This window comes from Manis pentadactyla, chromosome 15 (genome assembly GCF_030020395.1).
Source record: "Manis pentadactyla isolate mManPen7 chromosome 15, mManPen7.hap1, whole genome shotgun sequence".
NCBI classification, from domain to species: Eukaryota; Metazoa; Chordata; class Mammalia; order Pholidota; family Manidae; genus Manis; species Manis pentadactyla.
In genome coordinates this window covers 22907348-22920746 of record NC_080033.1, presented here as the reverse complement: position 1 = coordinate 22920746, position 13399 = coordinate 22907348, and the positions used below count along the sequence as shown (strand labels likewise).

At 51.9% G+C, this 13399-nt stretch overlaps 1 protein-coding gene across 5 annotated transcripts in view; it reads right to left on the bottom strand.

The window, feature by feature from the left end:
- PEPD (peptidase D) overlaps positions 1-13399 on the bottom strand; it is a 120301-nt gene that overhangs the window by 25057 nt on the left and 81845 nt on the right. The window lies entirely within an intron of this gene.

Below are 13399 nucleotides of genomic sequence, written 5' to 3'. Positions count from 1 at the left end.
GCGTGGACTCACCTGGGACCCTGTGCCTGACCTTGTGGTGGGGTGCAGGGGAAGGAGGGCAGGAGTCACTGGGCTGGAGGACAGGCCCTTGTGCAGATGGAGCAGGGCAGGGATATCTCCAGGGAGGTGGAGAGAGGCAGGGTCTGGAGGCAGGCCCTGCTTCTCCTGCTTGGGACAAGCAGCAAATTGGCTGACCTCCTGGACAAGCTCCCACCCTGAGCAGCGCAGGCCTGGAGCAAGGTCTGGAGGGAAAGATGAGAGGTGGAAGCCAGCAGCTGGCCCTAGGCTGAGCCCAGAGACAGAGCAAAAGGAGGCCGCCAGGAGCACAGGATGTCAGCAGCCTTGGGAAAGGTCTGGGCCTCACCCCATTTTCCGTGGGGCAGAGCCTGGAGATGGCTGCAGGGGCTGGTGGACCAGATCAGTCACCTCAACACCACATTACCTGTGCTGAACCCTTGGGAGGACACACTGCCGAGGGCCCTGGAGAGGCCAGACCCTGCGTGCCCCCATCATATGCCCCAGGATCTGGGCGTGGGGGCTTGCCTTGGCATGAGACTCTGTGCTCCAAGGACCCAGCCCCTTGTAGAAGCGGGCTGGGGAGGGGTCAGTGGGGGGGGGGGCTGCCTTTACCCCCTCCAGTGGGCCCAGCCCTCTGGGGGCCCTGGCTGAAAAGCAGGTCCAGGTGGACCCCACCATAGCCACTGACCATGGGGACAGGGGAGACCAACCACAGGGCTGTGCCACTACCCCCGTCCTCAGGACACCCAGGCATGTTAAGTGGCAATCCCGCCCTGCATGTCCTAGGTCTGTGTATAGAGGAGTCTAATCTTTCAGGCACTGTAAACATAAATCATGTCTAATTGTCATGATTGGGTATTAAACAGCTGCCATGCAGGAACAGTGCTGCTATATCCTGTTGGCTTTCAGACTTGCTTTATAAACCCTGCAGGATAATCGGGCATCTGTGAGTGAAGTATTTCCTCAACATTAAGGATTTCAAGAACTGCTAGGGAAGCGAGGAAAGCCACACATTCCCCATTCACGCTGCTGCATATTCACAGTGAGAGCACCCAGGTGCTGCCGTCAACTTCCACCTCAGCTCAAGGCCAAGGCCATGGGGCAGCAAGCCCACACACTCTGCGTGTGGCTACGGCCCAGCATGTTCTCCAGTGCAGCCAGCACCCCCATGGAGCCCCTGCAGGCAGCCCCCAGCTCTGCAGCACTTCTGCTCCCTGCCTAGACCGCAGGGCCTCAGACACCAGCACTGCACCACAGGCCCACGGAGAGCGGGAGACGCCCAGCATGCCAAGGCACCATGGTGCCCCCTTAGTGTTGGCAGGCACAGCCCTGGCTAGACTGAAGCGGGCCCAGGGGGCCACAGGGCTGTTCTCCAGGGGATGGGGTCAGGCACATGATCGCAGGCCACACTGGGAATGGCCAGCTTTCAGGAAGACAGGCAGAGGGACAGCAGGTGAACAAACCAGGATGTTCTACAACAGCCCGAGGACAACGGGGCCAGTTGGTTCCCTCCCTGCAGCCAGTCTGAGCAGCAGGCCTTTCCCTACCATGTAATCTACTCAGTACCAACTGCCTTCAGTGTATGCCCTGGCCTTCATTTAAGAAAAAAAGTAATCTAGAGAAAAGGTGTGGCTTACAGAAGAACCAAACTGAGAAAAAGCTGACCCGGTTTTCACCTGCAAATCGCAGCCCAGCTCCCCAGACAATCCCACACACCCATAAGGAAGGGAAACACCACGTGCAGGAAAGTCACTTTAGAGGGGCTGAATTCCTTCAAATTGGACGTTAGCACCTACTTTTGATTTAAATTGACTCTTCTGACATGACATGAGTACAAACTGGTGCTCTAGTGGCAGTTAACAGGTGGACGCAATGGGCCCACGTTTTCTGCTCATGTACTTCCGAGGACCCTCTGTCTGGGACCTGGGGCCTGGGCTGTGGACACACAAAGGCACCCACATTCTGGGGCAAGCCCAGTGGCTCAAGGGGCCTGTGGAAAGATGAAAGATAGTATCATTTCTGATTTTCATGGATGGTGCATGAGCAGTGGATGCTCCAAACTGAGCCTCGTGCTTGACATGAGGCTCCCACGCCGCTCAGTCGGAGCTCAGCGAGCACAGGCCACCAGCCTAAACCGTGGCACCGAGACGCTGGATCCCCCTAGGTGGCTCATAGACCAAGGTAACAACAGAAGGACCCTTAATGAAGATCCTTCTAGACCACGGAAAACATGGCAAACTATGAACCAGGTGAAGGTCCGGCTGACTCTTAACCACAGGGGCCTAACTACTGATTGACACAAGTCTGTGGCCAAATTCATCTCTCAGGCCCCTCTGGAGCCACAATGAGATGATGGCAGAGTGAGTAGCGGGAACCCCCAGCCCCCACCTCCAACACTCGGAGTTACTGCCTAAAATACAGTAAGTAGAGCCAAGTTCACTGGGCAGGAAGGAGAGTGAGGCCGGAAAGGAAGAGGGCACTGTCGGTTGTGGGAACCTGGAGGCCTTGGCTTTCACTATGTGGGGACAGCAAGGACTTGGGCACAGAAGAGGCAGGGGACTAGAACTGAGACCCCACCCCACGTAAAGCTGGGGCCTGGGCAGGGATGTACCCTCAGCATAAGGGGAGCCTGGGAGAAAATTCACCAGCATCAAAAGAGGCAATCAAGCAGTTTGCCCGGGCTCTGTGGAAAAAATAACAAACATTCCCTCAGAATTGATAGGATAGGTCTGTCTTCCATGGGGTTCAGGTTCAAGTGTGAGCTACCTGCATAGTTTGGAAACTCCCAAGCCAGGAAATTAACAGAAAACTTGGTCCCTGTCTGGTGACATCTAAAGCACGTGGCATGAGCAGTTAGACATAAAGCCAAACTGAGCAGCCAAGATGTGCACATACACACTCATGTGTGCACAGACACACTCATACACACGTACAAGCATATACATAAAACAGATACGTACACACAGACATGGACATATACACCTCCCGCACACACTGAAGATGAACTCACAATGTGAAAAAGATCACAAGAGTCAGACACAGCGTGCAGCAGGCTGAGACCCCCAAGGACCTGCGGTAACAGAATCATCAGACAGAGACTATACACACATACAAAATAACACCAGTACGAAAACAAACAGGCAGATTTTAGAAAGAACCAAAACAAACTTCTAGAAATGACCAGTCCACCCACAAGAGGACGCAGACAGGAGATAGGCCGCAGGGATGGGGCCCCAGTGGCCTCTCCGCCTGCTCTTCCGGTCAATCTGTGCCTCTCGGGTGCAGCACAGGGTCATCCTGGGCCTAACTGCTCCTGCTCCCTCCCACTCACCTGGACAGAGGATGGGGTGGGGAGCACCCTGACTAAGCAAAGCCTTTCCCCCACTGTCCCCCACAGCAAGAGGGGCTTCCTGATGAGCAGGGGAAAGGGCAGGGGTCTGCCCACAGCCCTGCCCACAGCCTCACGGATGGCCCACTGCTCTGTGGTCCCTGAAGCTCTCTCCCACATGGACATTCCTCTAACACCCTTGCCTATAAATTTCTCCCAGACGAGACACAGGTAGAAAATGCTCTGAATCCAGGCATAAATGAGGACCTTTAAGTAACCTGGGAGAGTCTGTGCTGTGAATAACGGGGTGGATGGAGTTACTGCAGCAACAGACGGGCAGGGCCATTTGTCAGCACCTGGAGATGACTAATGAGGCAAGGGCAGCAGATTCGGAGGCGTAGAAACAGCCCATGGAGCCTGCCCGGGCACACGGCCCAGCCCCAGCCCTCCGAGGTTTACCATCTGACGAGGAGATAGTCACAGCCCTATAAAAATGTATTAGCTACCCAAGATAACGTCAGAAGGGCTGCCCCAGGCAGCCAGTGGCACCAAGCTATTAGCGCAACTGCTGAGTGCTGGCATATAGGGAGGTCGGCAGGGGCTGTGGGCGGCACTGGCCACATCATCCCTCCTCCAAGCCAGGCTTCAATGCACATCAGGTCCCCAGGAGGCCAAGCCAGGAACAGGAGAATGGAAGGGAAGATGGGCAGGGTGGTAGAGGCCACAGGGCTAAGCAGAGGGTCTAGGAGAGCAGGCGGTTGGGACAAAGGGTTATAGCACAGGGGCTGAGGCATTCTGAGCTCAGTGCAGGGCCTTCCTGGGCCAGGGTGGTAGCCGGCACCTGCCGTCCAGACAGGTGTCTCCCAGTGTCTCTCCTGGAAAAGGCAGTCTTCCTCACCACCCCCTACTCCCTTAGGCCTGGGGTTCCCCACCCTGTCCCTGTCCCACAGTCCTCGCTCCTGGCCCCGCACCCAGCCTCCCGGGGGCTGCTCAACACTGATGCCAAAGGCAAATCCTGGCTCTGACACTTGCCAGTGGTATGACCTCTCCATGCCTTAGTTTCCTCATCTGTAAGATGGGATGAAAACAGTTAAGTGATTTAATACATATGAAGTGTGAAGAACAGTGTCGGGCATGTTACTGGCACGTCAGGCGTCGTCACTGTCACTGTTCAGATGCCTCAAAGGGGGAGTGCACACAGCAGAGACCCGCCCTGCAGGCTGTAGGAAAGGAGGCCTGCATTTGACAAACAGCCTCCTGGCTACTCCTTTAAAACCAAAGAGAACACCACATAGACCCGTGGCCCTAACACCCATGGCCCCACGTGCCAGTGCAGACAGGTTCTCCACGGGTGCCCTCAGTCCCATGTGGGCTGACGCACATGCAGCACCACCAGGATAAACACATACATGGAGTTTCCCTGGACACAGCACGTTTCAGCCCACAGTCCCTTCCCAGATGCCTCTGCCCTGTTCACAGGCTGACCAGAAGTCTCATGTCCCTGGGGTAGTACCAGGCCTCAAGCAGTGGTAAGAGGGAGGTTTGTGGTATTTGGGGACTGTGTTCTGTGTAGTTGTCACAGCCCTGAGTTACTTTTAATGCCCATTTAACCTATTAATTAAACAATTACAATTTTATTTTCTTAGCAAAAAGGACCATAACCATGTAATGAATGTAATATGTCCTTTGAAGATCCATCTACTTACTAAAGGAAAATTCTTGATGGTAAGAAAAACTTGGCTCTGTGGACAAGAGCCCTGAGATTCACCTGGGGGCCAAGTAGGAGTGTTTTCCTGTCTCCCCAAAGTGAGGCAGTAGACAGAGGGGATTCTAGCCAAACCCAGAGGAGGGGTTTCTACCAGTGGAGTCAGCAGGAGGAAGAGAACACCTCTAGCCTGGAACTGGAAGCTCATGTACAATTACATTTGAGTTCCCAGGGGAGGGCTGGGCGCTGCTCTGCTCACTGACTCTGGGGTAGCCAGGGGGTCATCAGAACACACTCGGCAAGAGAGCTCCCCTTCTATTCTTGTAATGGCTGCCACACAGGGTGGCTCCAGCTGCCCATCCCAGGCTCTGCCCAAATTCCTAGGCGAGTCCCAGCTTCTGTAACTGAGCTCAGTGTGGGCCTTCTGAGCAGGGGTAGTGGGGAGCTGCTCTGCCCCTCTCCTCCAGGTGAAGAAAGACACAGAGCAAGCTAGGGACCCACCAACAAGCCTTTGAGCATGTTTTAAATGAGCAAGTAGCATTCAGTTGGTCTATCACTGAGCTCAGGGCAGGGCCTTCTTGGGCCAGGGTGGCAGCCAACACCAGGGGGGCTAATTGAAAGCCTTGGACTAAACTCAGAAGTGCATTGATAAGCCAGTTCAAGGCCCAGCCGGCACTGAGGGCACCACGAGGGTGGCAGCCCATCTGCAGTGGCTGCAGTGACTCTCTGCCACCATGTGCACTCTTTCTGCTTGCTGCTCCTTGAGTCTCCTCACTGCTGCCCCCACCTGGTTGGACTTGGAGCAACAACGCCTTTCCACCCAACACCTCCCACGAGGCCAGGCAGCAAGAAATACTGCACAGCCACCTGCAGCCTTCAACGTTTACAGCAGTCCTTCCGGGAAGGAGTGATTTTCCTACTTCGTTGATGAGCAAACTGTGGCTCACAGTGGTGACATACTCTGCTCAGGTAGCTGATCAAGTCTGCGCTCAAGCTTGGAGTCCACACAGGGTTTCTGATCTGAGGCAGGTTTCCAAAGGCTCAGACTGCCAATGGTGGGGGCTGGACTAGCACCTGCCTCAGCAGGATGCTTTGAGTCCTGCAAATACTGGTGGTGGGTGACACTAAGCTACACCTCCTAGGGCCCTGGCTGCACATCTGTACACGGGGCCTGCAGAGCGCCAAAGCAGGTCACCAGGACAAACAGCCCCACAGGATGCTGGGTGAGGGTGGGCTGTCTTCAGATAGTGCCCCAGGAGGGCTGGTGGAAAGAACTGGTGCTCTGGGAAAGGCCCTGGGATGCAGAGACCCTGAAAGCAGAAAAACCACCAACCACAGGCAAGGACAGCAGCAGAGACAGCAGAGGTCAGGGCAGGAAGTGAGGAGAGACGGCACCTACCCTCTTCTCTCCCCAAGAGCGGCGGTATCAAGGTACAAGATAATTAGCATTTTAATTGGATAATTGGGAATTCTACATTGCCTATCTTGTATTAAGCATAACTGAGGACATAACATGACATTCAATTAACAAATATTTCCCTTTATTCTTGATATGCTCGATTAGGCTGAGTTTCCGAGTTCCTCAGTATCGGTTACGGGATACATCCCTACAATCTCCTTAGCTGTCAAAGCCCTGGCTGCACCAAACTGCTAATAAACTTAAATCAACAGATATAGATGAAGCAGATATAAATGGAAGAGACTGTGGAAGTTTTCTGTACAAAGAACAAAACTGAAATCACCCATAATCTGATCCCCAGTGATAACCTCGTCAAATATTTTGTTTGACCATCCTTCTAGGCACTTATTTTTAAGCATAAACAGCTTTTTAAATATTAAAATTGACTGTAAACTTTTTCTTAAGTCACTGAAGTCTGTCATACATACAGAAAAGGAACAAAATCATAAGGACCAGCACAATGATCTGCCACAGAGTGAGCATCCCCATGTGCCTCCCCCCAGTTGGCCTGCCCTCCCATGGGCAGCCTGACTTCCACCACAGGTTAGCTTCACCTTTTCTGAACTTTACGTAAATAGAACCAAATAGTACGGTCTCTTTCTGTCTGGTTCTTCCGCCGGTCCACATCATGCTGGTGAAACCCACCCCGGGTGGTAGGCAGCTGTCATTTGCTCATTCTCATTGCTGGTACCATTTCCACAGAGTAAGTGTACCCCAGAGGATTTTTCTATTACTCTGTTGAACATTCCGGTTGTCTCCAGCTTGCACTATCATGAATAGTGCTGCCATGGACATTCTTGTACATTTTTTAGGGCATGTGTGCACCTATCTCTGCTGAGCATATTGCCAGCAGTGGAAATGCTGTCACAGGATTTTATGTACACTCAGCTTTACCAGATAAAGCCAAATAACCTTTCCAGATAGTTGTATCGATTTATTCATTGGCTTATAACTTCTTCTGCTTCATATCTGTGCATGGGGCCCAACTGAGCCGAGAAGAGGTCTACAAGGACAAACGGCCCCACCTAGTCCTGGACGAGAACTGGGAGGTCCAGGGAAAAGTCCTTGCTAAAGCAAGAATGTTTTCCCCCGTCAGCAGATACATGTCTATACTGTTTTTATTTTTAGCACTGTCACTCTGTCCAGAATCTAACTACTGCTTTCCATGAAAAGCACTCATCCCTGGTGCAGGCCACCATCCTCTCTTGATGGGTTGATGGTCACAGTTGTGTAGCTGACCTCCACTAAAGCACTTGTCCCCTACAGAGGGTGCCTCACAGGGCTCCTTCTACAATTTAAGTAGGCTCACAGGACTCCTCTGCTCAAACCCAACCCTGACTTCCCATGAGCAGCCTGCCTCCCTCCCATCTCCTCTCATCTTCTCAGTCGGTCTCCTTGCTGCTCCCGTGATCAGTGGGCAAGCTGCCACCTCAGGGCACCAGATGAGCCCCAGGCTCTTTACCCGGAATGTCCATCCCAGAGGTCCACAGCTCGTTCTCTCTCCTTCAGGCATTTCCTCCAGCGTCTCCTGCCCAGGGACACGTGTTGAACCCCCTGGACAAACACTGCTCCTTCCCCATTTGCTGTCACCACCACCTAACATACCATCCATCCCCCCATCCCTCTCGCCTAGCATTAGGCCAGGCTTTTGTCTATTTTGTTCACTGTAGTATCCCCAGAGCCTAGAATAGTGCCTGGTGCATAGGAGGTTTTCAGTACCCTTGAGTGACTGAATAATAAACAGTGTCTGGGCAGCAGACACTTTGCTTTTTTTACTTGACCAATTCCACACTGTTAGATTGCTAGGTTGCTTCCAGCCCTGCGTTATGATAGACACCCATGGCTATGTGTCTTTTCACTGTCCTCAGGCTAAATTCCTAGGAGAATCACTGAGCACGTGCACATTTTTGAGTCTCAGAGCATGTTCTGCCAAATGGACCCCAGAAGGCTTAAGGATTTTCAGGGTCTTAAGCAGTTCACCATGAGGCCTGTTTACCCACTGCAGCCTGGTAGGCCAAACAAAAAGGTGTTTCATCGTTTCGTTGATTAACTGGCAAGTTTGAACTTGTTTATATATTTGTTTCCTTATATTTCTTCCTCTCCGAATGGCCTATTTCTTTCTTAGAAAACTGAATGTTTGTCTGTTTCTTATTGGTCCTTAGGAGATTTATATATGAAGGACACTAGCTAGTGGTGTTGACCATCTTTTATGTGGCCAGCGTCTCTAGTACCTTCTTTGCTGATCCCCGAGGGAAGGGATCCAAACGTGGGGCAGGAGCTGCAGACAATGGCAGGGTACGGTCAGTGCTGGGCACGGGGGCAGCACACGGGACAGAACTGGGAGCCTGCAGCACATGGCCCATGAGGAAAGTTCTAGGTCTGTGAATCCAGGCCCCTTTGGGGCTGACACTATTTAGCATGTGACAGGGCCCCAGCATCAGAAGGCTGGCCGTAGAAGAGCTACGAAAGACAGGCACAACTTGCCAACTCTGTCTTAACCTGCTCACATCTGACAGTCTCGCCAGTCCTTGCTGGTGTCAGCAATAACACCTTTCTTGGCCCCAAACTGGAAACTCCCCCTTTAAAAGTGCAGTAGGCCACCACAGGAATCATCCAGGAGGCTCAAACCACAGGACCAGGAAGGGGTGTAGGGAGATACTCCTTGTTCAACCTGATCCAGAGGGATTTCCCACAAAGGGATGTCTGCACCCCCTCCTCACCTCCCCAGAAGGCAGGGAAGGGAAGGTTATTTCTTTGACCTAGTATTTCCCAAAGGGTCTGTGAGACGACATTATGGGGTACACTAATAAACACAGTTTATGCATTAGGTATTTATTTTAAAGTGTCACCTTCCATTTGTGTCAAATTATATTGGATTTCACTCATGACAGGAATCTAAAGCTTTCTTTTAAAATATATTTAAAGAAAAAAACCTATTAGGCAAACAATACTACAGGTGGGACAAGGATTTGGCAGAAGTTGTGAGGGTGTCATATGAGTGCCTGATGCTGGAAATTCTGCCCTAAGGCTTCTTTGAGGAAAAGCCCGTGTTTTGTTCTGGGTGGAAATAAACTGATCCAGAAGCTTCCCATCCCCAGATGGCATCTGCCAGGCTTTGGAAAACAGCTGGTGGGATGGATTCAAACAGAACCCAGCTTCTCTACTGTGCCCGCGCCTGCTCCCATCCCTGGCTCAGCAGCCTCGGACAACAGGCCACTGCGGACCCCGTGGACAAAGGCCAAATGGGCCCCTCTGTCCTTACACCTTGGAGTGCCAAGGGGTCTTGGGGTACAAAGGCACTTTTAGCAAACCTGCCTGCTGAGGGCCTCAGACAAGATGCAAGTTCTTAGCACAACACTCTGCTCTGCCAAGTGCGAGTAAGAGCTCCCTTCAGCCCCGAATCCTGGCTGGACCTTGCTCAGCAATGTTTCCACCTTCCTTTACTTATAGCTCATCATGAAGTCGATCACAGACACAGCCAGTTTGGGGTGATGATTCTCACAGATGTCCATGTTGGGACCGCGGTTGCACAGCTCCCCTATCCCACCTGGTGCATCCTTGCAGGCACCAACCGCCATAAGCCCCCAACTCCCTCCACAAACTCCCCTCCCACCCCCAGTGGAAGAAACAAAACCTGGAACCCTCTACCAAACAGGTGCTTCCTACATACCAATCCTGCAGGATTCCAGGTAGCACAGTCAGACTGGGATACCCTGGTCATCCCTTCTAGATAGAGAAAGGGCTTTGCTTTTTTGAATCCCTTTCATATGTTTTGTTTTATTTCTACAGATCCCAGTGCTACTTTATTTCCAAACATCAAATTCCTTTCTCAGCCTTATAATCTTAAAATATTTCACAAATGTGCCTCATATACTTCCTCTGGAAAGCACTGTTTATGTCAGTGCCTTTCTCATGGTGGTCCTAAGTGACAGGGCTCTCCGGGCCAGCCCTGGCTCTGGGCCGGCTCTCTGCGGCCATCCACTTCTGGGATGGGAAGCCATAGCTGCACCCCAGCCTTTTCTGACCCATCTTCTGGATCTCAGGTCTTCACCTTCCCTCCCGACTGCCCTCCCCTCAAGGCTGTGGAGGGGGTGAGGAGGGAGAAGCAGAGGGCGCTTCACCGGCCAGGCCCATATGCACTCAAACCTCCCAGGTATTTTTATTTTTAATTAAGGTATCATTGATATACAATCTTATGAAGATTTCACATGAGCAACACTGTGGTTTCAAGTTCCCTTCCACCCCCTGAATCACTGTCCATCCATGTAGTAAGATGCTGTAGAGTCATTACTTGTCTTCTCCATGCTGTACTGCCTTCCCCGTGACCCACCTACATTACGTGTGCTAATCATGATGCCCCTTAATCCCCTTCTCCCTCCCTCCCCACCCACCTTCCCCACACCCTTCCCTTTGATAACCACTAGTCCCTTCTTGGGAATCTGTGAGTCTGCTGCTGTTTTGTTGTTACACTCCACAAATGAGTAAAATCATTTGGTACTTGTCTTTCTCTGTCTGGCTTATTTCACTGAGCATAGTACCCTCTAGCAAATGGTAGGACTGGTTTTCTTCTTATGGCTGCATAACGTTCCATTGTGTATATGCACCACATCTTCTTTATCCATTCATCTACTGATGGACACTTAGGTTGCTTCCAAATCTTGGCTATTGTAAATAGTGCTTGATAAACATAGGGGTGCATATGTCTTTTTGAATCAGGTATCTTGTTTTCTTTGGGTAAATTCCTAGGAGTGGAATTACTGGGTCAAACGGTATTTCTGTTTTTAGTTTTTTGAGGAACTTCCATATTGCTTTCCACAATCAAACCACTCAGGTATTTTAAGCACAGGCACCAAATACAGGGAACTGGTCACCTGGGGGTGTCAATGTGCAGCAGGAGATGGGCTTGCTCTAGGATGACGGGAACAGGGGGGCGGTTTCCCTGTAGCCCAGATTCCTGGTCACCTGCAGGAAGCAAGAACCCTGGATGCCTCGCCAGGTGACTTCTGTCCCAAGTACCTATGACATGATGTCTCTTCTTTGAGAAGGTTCTCCAAGTGCCCAGGAGCCACAAAGCCCAGGCCAAAGCCCAACTAGTAGTGCGGGGAGACCCAGACACAGTCTGTCAGGGCTGGGCTGGGGGAGCCCCTGGAGGCAACAGCCCTTTGCACCCTGTGGTTGCCTTTCATGGCAGCATATTGGCTCTTTAGTGTGAGCTGCTGAAGACCCCTCTTCTAATGAGTCCTCCCATCCCCGCTCGCAACTGTGAATGTTCTTTGAGTCACACTCGGCTGAAGGAACAACGGGAATACCATTTATCACTTTGTAAGTCTTTATCTACTTAAGATGATAAATAGGGTTTGCACTCACACTGCTCCCATAGAGAGATCAACCCTGAAAAGAGGAGGGGCTGCCAGCAGACACTCTGCAAGCACGGAGCTGGGGCAGGGGCAGCAATGGAGCAAGGGGCTTGGCCTGGCCAGTGGCCTCCAGCATGGCAGTGGCCGTAGCTGTGCTCCCACAGAGACTTACCTGCAGGGCCTCAGCCAAGGTTCTGTGCTATCAGGACACAGTGATGCCACCTTCCAGGGCCTCAGCACCTGCTCACGCCACAGTGGTCAGAGGTGGGGGCGGGGACAGACACAGGGGCTGCCCATCTGTCCCCGACCTGTTGCAGATATCCACTGGGCCCCCAGAGGATGGGAGACGTGACTAAAGAACTAACTCAGGAGCTCAGAACCTTTTTCCTGCTGACATCCTAGAGATGCAAGTCAGGTTCCTAAAAATACTCCTTCTACCCCCATGAATTAAAAACTCTGGCCACTTAAACCTATTTATCAATAGTTAATTAATAAAGTCTAAGTCCTGTAATGACAGGGTGATTAAACTGTTTTTGAAATAATCCATTTTTAATTAAAATGGTATCCTTTCTTGGTTTCTGGAGAGATTCGAAAGAAAGTCTGAACAGATGTCTTATTTTTAAATACACATTATATAAAACCAATAATTAGAAGAATTAATGCTTTTAATTATACTTTAATTACTCTTTGCCTATTGATGCAAAGTTAAATATTCTTTCTTTATGATTCTAACGTTGCTCACCAAAGCCAGCAGACAACTAGTAGGGCTTCTTCTGGGTGTGAAATCCCACCTCGGAGAGCCGTACAGCAGTACAGACACTTGGGGGGACTGTCCCCCTGCTCTCGTCCTGACAGATGGGCACCTAATCATGGTGAACTGCCAGGCCTGGAAGAGCCCTCCTGGCTCCTGGCCTGTAGCCATGCTCCTACGTGGAAGCACTGGTTATGTGCTGAGAGTCGGGTTTCCCCTTCTCCCACCCAGCCATGAGGCAGAGAAGCCACTCCCCTGCCTGCACATACAGGAAAGCCTCCCACAGATGGACTCACACAAGCCGAATCACCACAATTCAGAAATTCAAAAAGCCCACGGAACATGATGAGAGCTCGGGAGACAAGGAAGCCAGAGCGACACGGTGAAGGCGAGCCTTCCCATCTGCTGTGCTGGCTCTGGAAGGCTGCATGCAGCTTGCTCTGAGCTCTCCCTTCCGCACTCCTCCCTCAACACTAACCCCTCTCTGCCAGCCCCCCACAGGTCCCCTCCCACCTGGACTGCTGCAGCCCCTCCTCATGGCTGCCTGCCCCAACCCTGTCCACCTGGCTGCCCTCCTAGCCTTTAATCAAATCCCCCATGGACCACCTGCCCACCCAGGAGGGGAAGCTGCAGGGGGTTCTGAATGGCTTCCTGCTCCTCTCACCACCAACAGCCTTAACAGGTGAGCCCCTCCCCCTCCGCCTCCCCACCTCACATACACCCACGTGTGGCTTTCAGTCTTGCATATGGCTGTGCCACAGTGCCTGCCCCTTTTTCCTAC